This window comes from Mustela erminea, chromosome 6 (assembly GCF_009829155.1).
Source record: "Mustela erminea isolate mMusErm1 chromosome 6, mMusErm1.Pri, whole genome shotgun sequence".
Classification (NCBI taxonomy): domain Eukaryota; kingdom Metazoa; phylum Chordata; class Mammalia; order Carnivora; family Mustelidae; genus Mustela; species Mustela erminea.
This window is the reverse complement of record NC_045619.1, coordinates 47,838,677-47,855,510: the sequence shown is the minus strand read 5'-3', so window position 1 is coordinate 47,855,510 and position 16,834 is coordinate 47,838,677. Positions and strand designations below refer to the sequence as shown.

Here is a 16,834-nt window from a genome sequence, read left to right as displayed (position 1 = left end):
TTTATTTGACAGAGAGAGCGCGCGCAAGCAGGGGTAGTGGCAGAGGGAGAAGCAGGCTTCCTGTGGAGCAGGGAGCCCTTTGCCAGGCTGGATCCCAGGACCCTGGGAGCCTGACCTGAGCTGAAGGCAGATGCTTAACAACTGAGCCACCCACGTGCCCCAAACTGAGAGGTTTAAAAACACATCCAGGGTCACACAGCTAGAAAGCAGGGAGGGTGCTGGGGCAGTAGGGACAATTCAGACCCAGGCTGCACAGCAGAGCCTCTGTTCCCAGCCACAACTCTGCTTTTCCTTTCTGCATTAAAAATGCACCTGGATTGGGGCACCTGGGTGACTCAGTCAGTTGGGCGTCACACTCTTGATTATGGGGTGGTGAGTTCAAGCCCCATGTTGAGCTCCACACTGGCCATAGAGCTTTCTACTTTAAAAAAAAAAAAAAAAAAAAAAGCAGCACATGGGTAAAGAAAAGCTACCCAATAGGGTCCTGAGTGCTTTACAGATTCTCTCAAATCATCATTAAAACTCTATGAGGTAACCCTAGTCAAACCCTGAGAGAAACACCCACCAAACCTAGACTGGGTTTCATTCTATAGGATACCGAGCCGCCCTCCTCAAAACAGTCAAAAGTCATGAGAAAGAAGATCAAGGAATGGTCGCAGACCAGAGGAGACTGGGGAGACAAGACAAAGGTATGTGCTGGGGTTTCCTGGATAGATCCTGGAACACAAGGAGGCGGATGGAAAAAACCGGGGAAATCTAGATGGAGCCTGGAGTTTCATGGTAACGTACCAATGTCAGTTTGTTACTTGATGAATGTACCAGGATAAAAATGTAAGGGAGGAAAGTGGGAGACGGGTATTCAGGAAAACTTTGCACTATCATTGCAATGTTTTTGTGAGTCTAAAATTACTCAAAGTTCATTAGGAACGTAGGTCCTGGGACTGTGTTACAGGGAACAGTCAAGTAGATTACCTCACTCACCGTGTGGCAGCTCTGAGTCGTCCCAAATGACCCCTAGGACAATTTAAAGAGGATCCCATGTGATTTGCTTAATCTCTTAGAACTCTGTATTCTTTAATCTTCAAAACTTTGGCAGTATTATTACATTTTATAGACCAGGAACTTAAGGCTTGGGCATCCACTCCACAACGCGCCCAGAAAACCAGTAACTTCATGCTCAGAGCAACTATTCCCAGCCTCTCCTCAAGTTCTGTTTGCTCACTTCACTGATGGAGCCAAGATTTTCATGGTTTTTACTGTGAGGGTCAGTACAGCTCTGGTGCAATAAGCTGGACACTAGTCTCTCCTGTGCATCTCAAATACCAATAATAATAATAATAATAAATAATAATAATAAATACCCATTGGGTCAAAGAAATCAAAGAATACGTATTGTTTGTATTTGTCGCTGAAAAAAAGCCCATAATTTCAAGTTCCAGGAGGAGTTTGTAAAACATGCAGTTGCAACTTTTTTTTTTTTTAACTTTAGCAGCCCTGTGTTTAGAGAGGAAAGATTTTGTCGTTCCAAAGTTCTTTGTAATTCTTTATGAATTTTTAAAAAGATTTTATTTGAGAGAGAGAGATGTACATGCATGCGCACAAACAGGGGTTGCGGCAGCAGATTGAGAAGGAGAATCAGGCTCTCCGCTGAGCAGGGAGCCAGCCCCATGTGTGGCTCCATCCCAGCACCCCGGGGTCATGACCTGAGCTGATGGCAGACATTTAACAGACCGAACCATCCAGGCGCCCCTCTTTGTAATTTTTTTAAACTCAAGGTGCTTATAAACTTGACTTTTCTTAAACACATTTGTATGCCTTCTATTAGCTGTATACAGAATAAACATTCCAGAGGCTCACTTCTTTTGCTCTTCAAATTCAAATTCTAATTTCTATGGAAACTTCAGAGAACTGTTGTTTTTTTCCCATCGCAGAAAACCATTCACAGCCACAGCAATACTTCTTTGAAGTTCAAGTTAAGAGCTAGTGTTTACTTTCTCCAGCCACCAAGTGAAACAAACCACCATTAGTTCTTGGTCAAGAGACCTGAAAGGTTTAAACGTGACCACTTGAGGCCACCAAGAGAACAAAGCAGTAAACTTTGACCTTCTCTCCTGTAGGTCCGCTAGTCTGTCCCAGGGCTGCACCCATAAAACATCTCTTCCCTGCAACAGCTTACCTGCGGCCAAGGTGAAACGAGCGGGTCTACTCTGCCACCAGGTGAGCAGCATGAGCTGAAAAGCAGAAATACATCCTAGAGACTCCCTGGGAAACACCAAGGCCTCTACTCAAAGATTAAGGTTTTCTTTCTTTGAAAGAAAGGTTATTTTTCAATAGTCCTGATGGTAACCCTAGAAGCAGCTAATGTGTCTAAGACACCTACAGATGTGCCAAGCTTTTGCTAAATGGTTTCATTCAGATGATCTAATTAATCCCAAGGACTACGATCTATATTTTACAGGGGGAAGAAATAGCCAATGATCTTGAAGCTTCATTCCTTGGGGCTCCCTCGATATGGGAGGTGGGGACCCCAGAGCTGGGGAAAAGCAGGAAACCCTAGGAAGGAGAAGCCAAGCTCCAGGACCCCCACTCCTAACTTATGCAGAGTGCTTCTGCTTTCTCTATTCTGCTTTGTAAGCATAAGTGGAAACTGCCCTTTAAAGAAAGAGTTCCGAGATTGGATAGGTAGTTTTATGGGTCAACTTGGCTGGGCTCTAGCTATTTAATCAAACACTAATCACACGCAGGTATGGGTATGCAGGTAGAGAGAGAGGGAGAGAGAGAGAGGGAGAGAGAGAGAGAGAGTGTGTGTGTGTGTATGGTTACTATATATAATCGCTTGATGTAAGATTACCTTCAATAATGTGGGTGGGCCTCAAGTAATCAGTTGAAAGGCCTTAAAGGCAAAAAACTAAGGTTTCTTGACAAAGAAATTCTGCCTCCAGCCTTTTTGTCCTGCAGACTTTGGACTTGCCCACCCGCACAATCACATGAACCAGTTCCTTAAAATAAATATCACTTTCTCAACACACACACACACACACACACACACACACACACACACATTCTTATGCGTCTGTATCTGTATCTACTTCGTTCTGTCTCCAGAAAACCCTGACTGGTCCACATGGCTTAAGTCCCTACAGCCTTGCTACTCGAAGGGTGCTCTGTGAGCCAGCAGCATCAGCCTCAGCTGGGAGCTTGTTAGAAATGCACGGTCTCAGGCTACACCAGATTTACTCCATCAGAAACTGCATTTTAACAAGATCCCCTGAAGAACCATATGCATGCCACATTCTAGAGTTTACGACAACATAAAGACCATAAAACACAATGCATTTTCCTGAATAAAATCTTCAAATATTTCGGCCTTGAAGGAGATGCACTCCGCACTTCTGAAAAGGAATAAGAACATTGGCTTGTCTCTTTTGGGCTAGCTACCCCACTACTGTCTTGTGTCAATGTCATCAACTGAATGAACTTGCCAGTAAGCCTTCAGGCTACCAAGGGGTCATCAGCCCAGAAATAGGTCTATTTGCTTTAATCAAAGATACTGTCCTGGCTCTTATTGTATTCACATCCCATTTCTCATCCTCCCCCAAGGAAACTAAGCATTTCCTTATGCCTTTTAATTACTGGGAAAATAAATCCAAGGCTGAGAAAACTGCTGATATTCATTTTCTTCTAAAAGAAGATGCAAAACTAAAAGACAAAGACGTTGTGCAGGCTCAACCTCAGATGAAACCCATAAGATTTAATTTAGTTTTTTATTAATTAAAATTCTGCCTGCCTCTTATCAAGCTTTGCACTCAATTACCAGGTGCTGGAGAAAAGGAGGAGATAATTTAACTGTTGTTGCTTAGCCCATTTTTCAGCCCTGGGATCCAACACACCTGACAAGTCCTTTCTGTCATTCTCGGCAGCTGGGTTTTACATTATCAGCAGGCAAACAAGTCACCACCTGCACCGTATAATATAACTCAGAATTATTTAAATCATCCCCTGCTTCTGCTAGAACTATTTTCCTAATTTACTTAGTATTCTAAATAGACGTGTGGGGTGCCATTTCACATTTTAAGAGCTGAAACAAATGACTTAATCTGGTAAGAGACAGTGAACACCTTTATCCTCAGGCAACACAGCAGCTCCTCACAGAGATTAGAACATTCTTAAAACTCCCTCTGATGCGCATAGGGCATCCTGCTTTCTATTCTGTGTCCTGCCAGCTGTGGTTCTGTGGATGCCAGGAGACCAGGAGGAAAACCAAGCCTAACCTACATTGAATGCGGAGTTCCTGTGGGTAAACCTTCCTCTAGGAACCTCGTGGCTAGGTGGAAGCTAGGGAATCCCATTTTACATTGTCCTAAACATTAATGGTTCTCAACTGGAGAATATATAGCAGAATGGGTACTAGATGTTTTCTGAAATTGCAACAATATCTGGAAATTTTGGTTCAGTAGACCTGGTCAGGCATATGCATGTATGGCGGGAAGCTCTCCACAGGTAATTCTGATAGGTCCTCACCTTGGTTGGGTCCCTGACTTTACACAAGGATGCCACCTTGGCTACTAAAGGTTCTACATCTCATTCTGATGTTGAGGGGAGGGGGCTGGTGAGGAGATTTCTCCACATCCACAGGAGAATTCTCTGACACCAACTGGGAGTCCTACAATTCAACTCAATTCTGACGTACTTGGAGATGATATCCTAACCCTCAGGTTAGAAAGTCAGTCCTTCAAGGTGGTCCTCCTCCCCAACTCCCCCTCCCACCCCGCATCAGATGCCAGTCAGAAGTCTAGGTGGTTACCCGCACTTCTGACCAGCTGGCTCTAAACCAGATTCCCACACCTCCTCTTCATGTTAATCCATCTGCTAGAGCAGCTCGCAAAACTCAGAAAAACATTGTACTTACCACATTACTGGTTTATTATGAAAGAATATAACTCAGAGACAGCCGGGTGGAAGAGATGCATAGGGTGAGAACAGGGAAAGCGCCCAGAGCTTCCATGCTCTCTGAGTGTACCACTCTCCCAGGACCTTCACACACGTTCGGCAGCCTAGAAGACCTTCACACCCTCGCCTTCTGGATTTTTATGGAGGTTTCATGACATAGCCGTGATTGATTGAATCCCTGGCCATTGGCGATTGGGGGGTGAGACTGAAAGTTCCAACCTCTGATCACATGGTTGGTTCTCCTGGCAACCAGCCTCCATCCTTAGGTGCGGGCCAAGTCACTTCATTAACAAAAACCCAGTTCAGGAGGAAAGGGGTTTGTTAGGAATAACAAGACGCATATTTTACCCTGAGGGCTCTGAACCAATTTCAGGTCAAGAGACCAAATACAACGCAAGATGCTCCCATTGCTCTTATTGTTTGAGAAATTGCAAGGGTTCTAGGAGCTGTGAGCCAGGAGCCATAGACAAGACCAAATGTATATATGAGAAACATAATTTGATGGTCTGGATAACCAAATATATATTTCTTTTAAATCACAATATCGCAGCTACACATTTGAATCATTTGGGGTGGAGATAGCAGATATTTAAAAATATTAATGATCACATTGTCCCTCAGATCAACTAAATCGGATGCCCTGGGAGTGAGCCCAGGCATGTGTATTTGTAGAGCTTCCAGGTGATTCCAGTATGCAGCCAGGGTTGACAGCCATGAGTTGAGGAATTCTTTATATCTCAGCTTCTCAGACTTGACCATGGGAAAGCTTTACCTGGAGATCTTGACACAATGCAAATTCGGATTCAGCGGGGTGTCTGTGGAGCCTGAGCGTCTGCATTTCTAGTAAGCTTCCAAGTGATGTTGATGTTGCTGTCCCATGGATCAAACGTTGTGTAGAAAGGCGTTTCTCATAGTTGCTCATACCCACTTTGGTTTATATATATATTTTTAAAGATTTTATTTATTTATTTGACAGAGAGAGCACCCAAGCAGGGGGAGAGGCAAGGAGAGGGAGAAGGGGAAGCAGGCTGCTCACTGAGCAGGGAGCCTGATGCAGGACTTGATCCCAAGACCCTGAGATCATGATCTGAGCCGAAGGGAGACATTTAACCAACTGAGCCACCTAGGCGCCCCTATACCGAGTTTAATTTTAATTTCAGATAAACAAGAAGTTATTTTTTAGTATAAAGATGTCCCAGATATTGCGTGGGGTAGTCATACACTAAAAAAATAATCCATTGTGTGTCTGAGACTCACATTTAATCCAGCATCCTATTTGTTTTGTTTTTGCTAAGTATGGCAATAGATTTCTTGATTTTTCTGTCTTGAGCGCAAAGTGTTACTTAGCCAAGAGTGACAAATGTCAAGAAGTTGATTTTACTCTATGACCGTGGTCCTTTATCTTTTCAGGATGTGGATGCCTGAGAATATAAGTGTTGTGGGCCATCTCTCCAGGAAGAAAGCACATATATGTTCATATACTCAGTATTGTGCAAAGAGCTTCTGGGATTTATGGCACCTACCTAAATCTTGGGATCCACAGACCCTGGGTGAGAAAACTCATGTCCATCCTCTTGCTCAGAAAAATAAAGTTGTACATAATCACCTGTGTTTCCCAAAAAGATATCCTGTGAATTACTGGTTTCACAAAATATTTACAGATTTTGCATGAAAAACATCTTGTATGAAAAATGTTGGAAAGTGCAGAATTAAACGAAGTGAAGCAGGCTTCTTTTTTTGGAGGATCTTGCAAATGTTTAATATGCCATCGTGTTTTGGGACTCTCCCAAAAGGAGATCGTGTCTAGTATTTCCCAGATTTATACTGTATCTTATTCCTTGCAGGATATCCCCAAGCATTAGTAATATACTCATTGTGTAGTGTTGCCTAAATAAATCTGCTTCTTTGTTTCTCTTCTTAATATGAAAAGAATAAATGTTCATTATGAAAAGTTTGGTAAGTATGGAAAAATATAGTAAGAAAATGTTATTTAGAATTCTGTCATCCGGAGGTAGCCACTTTTAACATTTCAGCCTATTACCTTCTAAACTCTGAAGGTTTGCGGCTCAGAAAAGAAAGTTTTCATCAAGAAAGCAGGATTTTTTTGATGTAAGAAGGTAGTCTTGATGGGCTGGGTGAGCGAGGGTGGAGTAGAAAGAGATTTACTTATTTGAATGTTAATGGCAATAAATAGGGATCGGGAGATAATTTTCCAATTTAGTGGCTCCCACTGCAGATAAGAGACCATATAATTAGATTTTTAGATAGCTCCCCCAGTTGCTAAACTTCTGGTAAACACACTGCTGAGATCTGGCCCAGTTAGCCCAGAAATGCCTCCATAACTTCAGCTTCTAATCTATTATCATTTCTTGCATTTACCACTTATTTCATTTGATCTTGAAGGCAAACAGTATGGCTAGTTCAGGCAGTTGAATGTTTCGCTATAATCGTTAAAATGTAATTATATTCCCCATCAGTCATAAAGTCCTGATGTAATGGAACCAAATGAGAGTCCGTCTACCCCAGGGGCAGCAAGCAAGCCAAAAACTGACTCTGAATGTTTGCCGTGAAGAAAGATGATTTACTGGGGTGCAGCACCCTGAAGAACAGAAAGCTAATGAAACAATTGGGAACAAGTCGGGGTTTTTAAGCACAAAATTTGGGCCAGGGTTCTCTTGAGAAGGTGGTTGCCGCTGATTAGAGGCCAATGAGGTCATCCTAGCAGGTGCTCTGGGGCCACTCCTCTGGTCCCCCAGAGGCCTTTTGCGTCTCCAGAGACCAGGGATCTGGGGCACCTGGGTGGCTCAGTGGGTTAAGCCTCTGCCTTCAGCTCGGGTCATGATCTCGGGGTCCTGGGATCAAGCCCCACATCGGGCTCTCTGCTCAGCGGGAAGCCTGCTTCCTCCTCTCTCTCTTTCTACCTGCCTCTCTGCCTACTTGTGATCTCTCTCTCTGTCAAATAGAAAATAAGTAAGTAAGTAAATAAATAAATACATAAAAAGAGAGACCTGGGGTCTGAAAAAATCTTGATTCTTTATGTTAAGCTAGGGAGGTTGCCTTCCTTCAGGTTCCTTGGCCAGTCCAGCTGTGTCTGAAGGTGATGTGACCCCCAGGGTTCATTCTTTCCTCTGAACCGACAAGATGGACCCCGGCTTCAATAACATGCTTATATTTTTCCATCATCAATGTAAAAAACAGGTAATATCTTTACAGGCCTCCACAGCTGACAGTGTTACTAAGTGCTTTCCTGTGCTAGATACCCCTGGCATCTACTAGCTTCCCGGGGGCAGGAATGTCGGTGGGTATTGTTGCTTCTTTATTTTTTTTTTTTTAAGATTTTTACTTATTTATTTATTTATTTATTTGATAGACAGAGAGAGATCACAAGTAGGCAGAAGGCAGGCAGGGAGGGGGAGGAAGCAGGCTCCCCGCTGAGCAGACAGCCCGATGTGGGGCTCGATCCCAGGACCCTGAGATCATAACCTGAGCTGAAGGCAGAGGCTTAAACCACTGAGCCACCCAGGCGCCCCCGCTTCTTTAATTTTTAACAGATAAAAGAGAACGTGTGATTTCTCAAGTCAGTTAGTGGCGGGGTTTGAAGGCAAACTACCATCTCAATCCATTTCCTGTGGTGTTGCATCAAACAGCCAAGAGAACAAATTATGTGGCCTGTTTGATTGTGATAAAGACTTCAATATCTTTGTTATTAGGGAAGACAGAAGGAAAAAAATTTTTGGAGTTTGGTAAGTATAGGCATTCCTTAAACATGGAATTTATTTTAAAGAGAACTTCGTGTTTCATCCTCAAGCTCAGTCTCATTCTTCTGCTGCAATCTGGGCCCCACCATGTATGAGTGTTCAACATAATGTGTTCTCAAAGCTGTGGGCACGAACTTGAACTAAATTTTAAAGCTTTGACTTGGTAGATGGTGGGCGCGTTCTGCAGGAAACACAGCCAGGCATTCTGACTGGCCGTTCTGTGCCATCAGCCACCACGCTATGGACACTCTCCAAGTATTCTTTGGAGACAAATCTCAGAGAGAATTTTTGCTTTTTGTATTTTTTGTTTGTTTGTTTGTTTTTTCTGTTTTACCGTCTTTAAAGGAAGGATCTCCAATGAGCCTAATATTCATTCTGTCCTTTAGTCAACAAATCTTTACTGAGCGCCTGCCAAGGACCTGGGGCACAGTAGGAAATAAGACAGGATGCCTGCACATAAGGACATTCTACAGAAAATAAGTAAGATAATTTCAGATAATATCTGCTGTAGAAAAAATGAAACAGGACAAAATGATGAGGTAGGTGACATGAAACAGACATGAAGCCAGGAGGCTTCTTTTCTTCTCTCCCTCCCTCCTTCTTCCTTCCTTTCTTTCTTCGTTCTTTCATCCTTTCTTTCTTTCTTTTCAGGAGGCTGCTTTAAATCAGGGTTCAGGAAGGCCCTCCCAGAGATGGTATTTGAGCTGAAGATCTCAAATTTCCATAATGTTAATGGATGTTCTGGTTTGTTTCTAATTAACGCTCAACCCAAACGTTTCTACTACATGCCATTTTTAAAAATGGCATATTTCCAAATATTTGAGATTTACTTCTCTTGGCAAAGTTTCTTTGTGAACAGTTCTGTATTATTTGATGCTTGAAAGGCAGGTTGGTAGACTTATTTTTATGAAATAGTCCTCTACTCCCCTTTTTCTTAGCATGTCTGTGTTGACAAACTGACCTTGAAAGCATGCTCGTTCCCGGTGCATGAGACTTCAGGTGGGCGTGAGAGGGCAGCAGGCATTCAGAGAAGGACATATAATTTTCCCTCTGTCTCCCCCACGTACAGTGGGAGAGAGGCTGGTCTCCACTCCTCCCCAACTCATTGTACCACCCTGCCTCTCTCTCTTTTTTTTTAAGTTTAAATTTTAATTCTAGCGAGCTAACATACAGTGTAATAACATGAGTATTAGGTCTACAATACAGTGATTTAACACTTCCATGCAACATGGATCACAACGAGCGCCCTCTATAACCCCCATCACCTATTTCACGCCCCCCCCCACTTGCCTCCCCTTGGGGAACCCTTTGTTCTCTACAGTGAAGAGCCTTGTTTCTTGGTTTGCCTCTCTTTCTTTTTTCCCTTTGCTCATTCATTTTGTTTCTTAAATTCCACATGTGAGTGGAATCATGGGTATTTGTCCTTCTCTGACTTATTTCACTTAGCATGATACTCTCTAGCTCCATCCATGTTGTTGCAAAGAATTCACTCTTTATTACAGCTGAGTAGTCTTCTGTTAGATGTACAGCACATCTTCTTTATCCATTCATCAGCTGATGAACACTTGGGCTGCTTCCATAATTTGGCTAGAGTGTCTTCAAGCAGCCCAGGAGCCTCAGAGCCCAGAGCTCTGGGTAGGAACACCTGGAAAAAGCACAAATTTTGAGTGTGTGTTTCTTTTTTCCTCAGGAAGATGGGAAATGTGTATATTACAATCATCTGGAGTTACCCTTTTTGATATAGACCCGTTCCATCACCACAGACTGTGTGAATGGGGAGGGACGAGGAGCCTGGGAAGGCTTTCAGGCAAACCTCATGACCCCCCCACTACTCGCCCTTCTTGACAGTGCATGCAGGTAGTGGGCCAAATCCCAGTTGTAACTCATGGGTTGACCGTGATGAATTAATTATCTTTTATTCAAAAAGCGAGTCTTGAATCAGAACACTAAACTCAGCAGTAGGGAATAGAAAAATAAATAAAACATGATTCCTGCCTTCAAGGGCACACAACTGAGTTGGCAAGGCAGTTTGGGAAACAGGTAAGTTATAATGAGGTGAGATAAGTAATTATGTAGAGTTTGGTTTCACTCAGTATCGTATTTCCTTAAAATGCGGTAAGATCTAAATGAGGATCCAAGGAGATGAGACTACTTAATAAAGGTTACATTTAAAAGGAATAAAGGTTTAATGAAGGAATAATCTGAGGAATCCTCCACAAATGTTTAAGAAGGTAGGTGTAGACTTGGCAAGGCTCAGCTTACAGAATGTAGAAACTTCCTTATTGCTAGGAACTGTGAAAGGAGGTGGGGAAATCGTCCAGGCTGAAACCATCCATTCTAGGCGCATATTTTCCACCACAACCAAACCACTAATCCTTTACCAAATTTCATTTTTGGACATTGAAATACAACATATGGGGTTTTGAAACTCAGTGTTGGGAGTTGAAGCTCAAGCTGCTGTGCACCCAAAAGAGGAACTGGGGCCTAGCCGTTCCTCCGCACCCTAGGCCAGGCACTGCTCCACCTGAGTCCCCCTGGTTCAGATGGGCTGGGCCAAGTGTGTCCCAGTCACTCCAGTGTGACCTCTGGCTGGAGTGGTAGACCCCAGTTCACCTAGTGCCAGCGTCCTGCACGCTCCCATCCAGCCAGAGAGTTCACCAGAGCCAACCCTACAAGCAGGGTAGCAGCTGGAGGGTCCTATTTAGGCCAAGACCCAGATCCCCGCTCTCCTACCCTTGACATTGCATGGACACCTATGAAGACCAGCAGCGGAGAGCCCCCAAGCCGACTGGTGAACCGCTGGGTGAAGAATTTGAGACCAAAGCCCCCCACATGGATCTTCCCCTAGAGCCTGCTCTGCCTCTGCAGGCTACTTCACTTTCTAGGTTGGACTTGCCTCGGGCATCCAGTTTTCCTTTGAGGACCGGATGCCACCTGGGGGCCAGACTGAGCTCCCCTCCAAGCAGGTATCCTCCAAGGAGAAAGCAGGACAGCCCTCAGAAACCCCTTGGCCAGCCAGGGCTTGGATGAGCCCTTAAGAGACCCTGAGACTCCCTGATCATCACGTTCTGAGCCTAATAGGTGGACAGTGGATGGCAAGGCACTAGGGAGCTGTCCCCTCACCACAAGATAACTCCCCTGGGACTATGACACCCCCACAGGGGAAGCAGCCTTCTTCCTTGAGTGAAAATGCTAGGGAACGAAAGGAAGGGGCCATTCTGGGAACCAGATGACTTTTGAAAACTGGGGGCCAAGTATGGGAGCAGGACCAGGACTAGGAAAATCAGCACTTTCCAAGCTTGGTGGAGAACTAGAGGGCGCATAGCCCCAGCACTGGGTTCACAGGGGCCTCGTGATATTGTGTCCTCTCAATCCCTTCTTTCCCTGGGTGACTAGAAAGCCTCGTTGTCTTCCAACCCCCAACCTCCCCCAAACTACCAACTCCAGGACTGAGCGTTTTCTTGGGCTTTCTTTGTGTCTCATGTGTTTCTGGTATATTAAAGGAGGTGGTTTTAAATGAAAAAAAGAAAAAGAAAAACAACATATAAACAGAAAAAAACTTGAATTTTATAGGAAAGTTGGCCCTATAAATTGTAGCATTGACGAGGACCTTAGAAATCTTCTTTTTATGGGTCCACTCCTTTTACTGCTAACACATCTGAAGCGCAGAGCTGAAGTGACATGCTCAAGGTCACATAACTAGTTAGTAGCAAAGGCAGAAAGTGGGCAGTCTCCTGACTTGTCTAGTGCTACATTGCTGATGACATCTCTGAGTTAGCTGGAGATTTTTTTTTTTTTTAATTTGACAGAGAGAGAGAGAGAGAGAGAGCCATCCCAAGAAGGCAGAGAGGCAGGCAGAGGGGGTGGGAGAAGGAGGCTCTGCTGAGCAGAGAGCCCGATTGAGGCTCAATCCCAGAACCCTGAGATCATGACCTGAGCCGAAGGCAGCCGCTTCAGCAGCCCACTGAGTCACCCAGGTGCCCCTGGAGATGTTTTTTGTTTTTGTTTTTGTTTTGTGTGTGTGTTTTTGGAGATGTTTTTATAGAAAGAAAAAGATAACAAAAAAATCCTTCTCAGCCCACCCATGTAGTAAGATCTAATCACGTACAACAGACTGTTTAAAAAGAAAACGTGACAGACTCAGAGGTGTGCTAGAAAGTACTTGGCACCATGTCCTGTTCACTCCCATCCCCTCCCGTCACACACGTTCCATGATCTTTGGCGGCAAGTATGCCCCTCCAGCCTGGCTATTCTTCCTTGGGATGGATGTGCTATTTATTAGTTACCTTTTTAGGGCATCCTGGACTGACAGAGTCCCTATTCTTGGTTGCTTTTTCTATGTGGGAAGCTGTAAAGGGTCCAGTCAGAACTTGTAGACGTCACTGCAGAATACCCCCCTTCAAAGGGGAGAGTCTTTGTTTAGGGCTTTGTGCACCAATGCATGCGTGCATGCACACACACACACACACACACACACACACACACACACACTCTGTGCTATCCATACGAGCTGGACCAGTTTCTCACTAACCCCCTCCTCTAATTGGTTCTGGCTTGGGAATCTGTGTGGTCCCGTCTTGTTCACCAAGGCCAGATTAGCCCCCATTCATCCTACATTCCAAAGGAAACCTCAAGCATCTCTTTTATATCCCTTCTACTCAAGGTGACATAATCATAAACAATCCTCTGTAAAATATTCCACAGGCCTACATCTGCTTTCCTTTCCTCATCTCCCAAAAGGAGGGATCATAAACAGAACTTCCAGAAATTTCTCCGGCAGCTGTTTGCATATACCACTACTTCTCCAGTTCAGTCCCGAGGGTGTTTTCTACTGTCTGTTTATATTTGGGTTACCTAAGAAATAAATCCTTTTAATTTATAAACAAATGAACAAGTGAGTGCTGGTGAAGTTCTAGGCAGGACATAAATCTCACCAAATTGATTTTGTTCACTGAGAACTCACAAAAATGGCTTCAACCTCAACCATTCTGCTTATATTCTAGAACCATTTGGTAACAGCCACTAACGTTAAAGGATCTGTATATTTTTTCCCCAAGTGCCCTTATCGAAAACCAGAAAGAATTCTCTGCCTTTGCTTAAAAAAGGGGAGTCTTTCCAAGGAAAATGTCTTTAAAAAGAAAGAAAGAATCCAGACAAAGGAAATCTTTTCTAATTATGAAAGGGATCCATGACTCTGGAGATGGACTGGGCACATGCCTCAAGCCAACAGGAGTTGCTGCCCAGCGGGAGGCAATAATATGAGCTGATGAGAGCTCAGGGCGCCTGGTTCATCACAGCTTGACTGCAGTGTTGCCTGGAAGGGCAGGCTCATCAAGGTGTGGTAAAAGCACTGATTCTGGATTCACACGGAGCTGGATCCCAATCCAGGTTCACCAGTCAGAGTCACTGTGAGGATGTTGCCATCTTCCTGAAGATCAGATGGGATTACCGATATTACATTCTTCCTGGGGTCACAGTCAGGATTAACTGAGATGACTCAGGTAGCAGCACTAAAGACTGGTGAAGCAGGTCAGGGAGTGATCCTTGGAAACAAACAGAAGTCATCCGTAGGTAATGGAGAGCAGAGCCAGAATGCCCTGGGTGTGTAAAATGGCCAGGCATGCCTCCCTCATCCACTAGGGCCAAAAAGTTCCTGGCTAAATTTAAGAGTTGCTCAATCAATTATAGACTTAAAGGATCATTGAGCATTCTTTGTTTTTCTTGGCAAAATCATGATTTGCAAAATCCTATTTGGCAAGAGGAATGTTCCAAAGTTTGCTCGTTCGTTCATTCGTTCTTTCTTTTTTTTTAAAGAAAATTATTTTAATTGCAAAAGTTGGATTACGTGGACAACCTCTAGAGTTCCTTTCAGGTCACAGCATTCTGTGTCTGAGCATGGAGTATGTGGTAGAAGGAACGTGCTTGGGCATTGGTGCCAGATGGCCCTAGAGTAAGCCTGGGAGCCACCTCTTGTCACCTGTAACTTGGTCAAGGTTTGTCATCTCTCTGAAACTCCATTTCTTCATCTGTAATCATGGGTATAATGATACCCACCTTACAGCATGGCTGGAAGAATGAAGTGAGAATATTATACGCACAAGTGCCTGACGTGGGGAGGTAATGAATAAATAAGGACACCTCTACCCTTCCTCTCCAAAGTTACCCAGGTGGGTGAGCCAAGTCTCTATGCACATGACAAAGAGCTCTTCCTTAGGGACTGATAGCTGTGAATGAGGCTTCGCCACTTGAGCATAGTTTCTATGCGACCTATTACTTAAGCAGTCCCTCGAAATTCTGTCAGGAGGAAGAAGGATGCGAGAAGTCAATGATAGAAACCTAGGGGCTGGGACTTTGGTCCCACTTAGCTGGCTGCTTTCAGGATAGGCCCCTACCCTATATCTGTCCAGCCACCTACCCATTCAACAAATACTGATGGTGCATCAATTCTGTGTTAGCATTGCACCTGCGCCAGGCAGACAACAGTGAAGAATCGGTGACCCCTGCCCTGAAGAGTTCACGGCCCCCTGGGAGAGACCGAGAAAGAGAAGTACACAGACAATTAACATACAGTCCCGTGTCATCAGAGCCAAGAGAGGGGAAGTATGAAACGCCATGGGCATGGCAAGAATGAGGCTGTGTGCTTCCTGGGAGGCTAACTTGACATTATTTTAAATGTATTAAGTGAGGGGCACCTGGGTGGTTCAGTGGGTTAAAGCCTCTGCCTTCGGCTCAGGTCATGATCCCAGGGTCCTGGGATCGAGCCCCACATTGGGCTCTCTGCTCAGCAGGGAGCTTGCTTCCCCCTCTCTCTCTGCCTGCCTCTCTGCCTACTTGTGATCTGTCTGTCAAATAAATAAAATAAAATAAAAATCTTTAAATGTATTAAGTGAAGGGGAGGGAAAAGTCGATTTTTAGACTGTTTTTTAAAAGAAGAATATAATAATGGGGTGCCTGGGTGGCTCAGTGGGTTGAGCAGCTGACTTGATTTTGGCTCAGGTCAAGATCTCAGGGTCCTGGGATGGAGCCCTGCTTCCGGCTCCCTGCTCACTGGGGAGCCTGCTTAAGATTCTCCCACCCACTTCCTCTGCCCTTTCTTCCTTCAATCTCTCTCTCTCTCTCAAATAAGCAAAATCTTTTTAAAAAATAAAAATAAGTTTTAAAAGGTATAATAAACCTGGTACATCTGTTACACCACTCAAGAAATAAAACACTACTGTGGGATGGGGGAAATGGGTTAAGGTGGTCAAAAGGTACAAACTTCCAGTTATAAGATAAATAAATAAGATAAATAAGAGAGGAAGTACAGCAGGATGACAGCAGTTAACAATACCATCTTATATATTTGAAAATCGCTAAGAGGGTAGATCTTTAAAGTTCTCATCACAAGAAAAAAATTATAACTACAGAAGGTGATGGATGTGAACTAAACTGACTGTGGTGATCATTATATAATACACTACCTACATCAAATCATTACGTTGTATACCTTAAGTTAACACAATATTGTATTTCAATTATATCTCATTAAAACTGGGGAAAATATCAGAAAACAACCCACTAGAAATACTGTTGAAACCTTTGTATTCCTTCCTCCCCCATTCACATTTTTATACTTTTACTACAGAATTATGGATGTCATGATATATAGAATTCTTTAGTGAAACAAATATTAATAAAAGCTATGTTTAGGGACATTTACTTGACTTAAACTAGCTGAAAGTCAAAGCAGATCAAACTTCTGAGAGATTTGGCAAAGCTTTTTATTTTTCACTTTTTTTTATAATTATTTCCCAAGTTTGCCTTTGGGTTTCTGAATCCTACATTTGGGGTGTGGGGCAGGATTGATAATTTTTAAAAATTTAGAAAACAGGATATAGGCTAAATCACCCATTCACTGTAAATATCACTATACATTATATTACTCGCTTTCAGAATTTCTCAATTTCAGAATTACTCAATTTCAGAATTTCTGCTGCCTTGACGGCTACTATAAAAATGTTCAGCAGAAACAGGTCTGTGCTAAAGAGGACAATTATTTATTTTTTTAAAAATATTCCATTCAAGGGGCACCTGGGTGGCTCAGTAGATTAAGTGTCTGCCTTCAGCTCAGGTCCTGATCCCAGGGT

General features: G+C 43.6%; 1 long non-coding RNA gene and 1 pseudogene across 1 annotated transcript; both read left to right on the top strand.

The window, feature by feature from the left end:
• Positions 1-653: 653 nt before the first annotated feature.
• Positions 654-6,796, top strand: LOC116592502. Its single transcript, XR_004286492.1, has 3 exons — positions 654-689; positions 2,118-2,217; positions 6,361-6,796. It is a non-coding gene; the product is annotated as an uncharacterized LOC116592502 (long non-coding RNA).
• A 4,494-nt stretch (positions 6,797-11,290) lies between these two features.
• LOC116593472 lies at positions 11,291-12,022 on the top strand (annotated as a pseudogene).
• Positions 12,023-16,834: the final 4,812 nt, after the last annotated feature.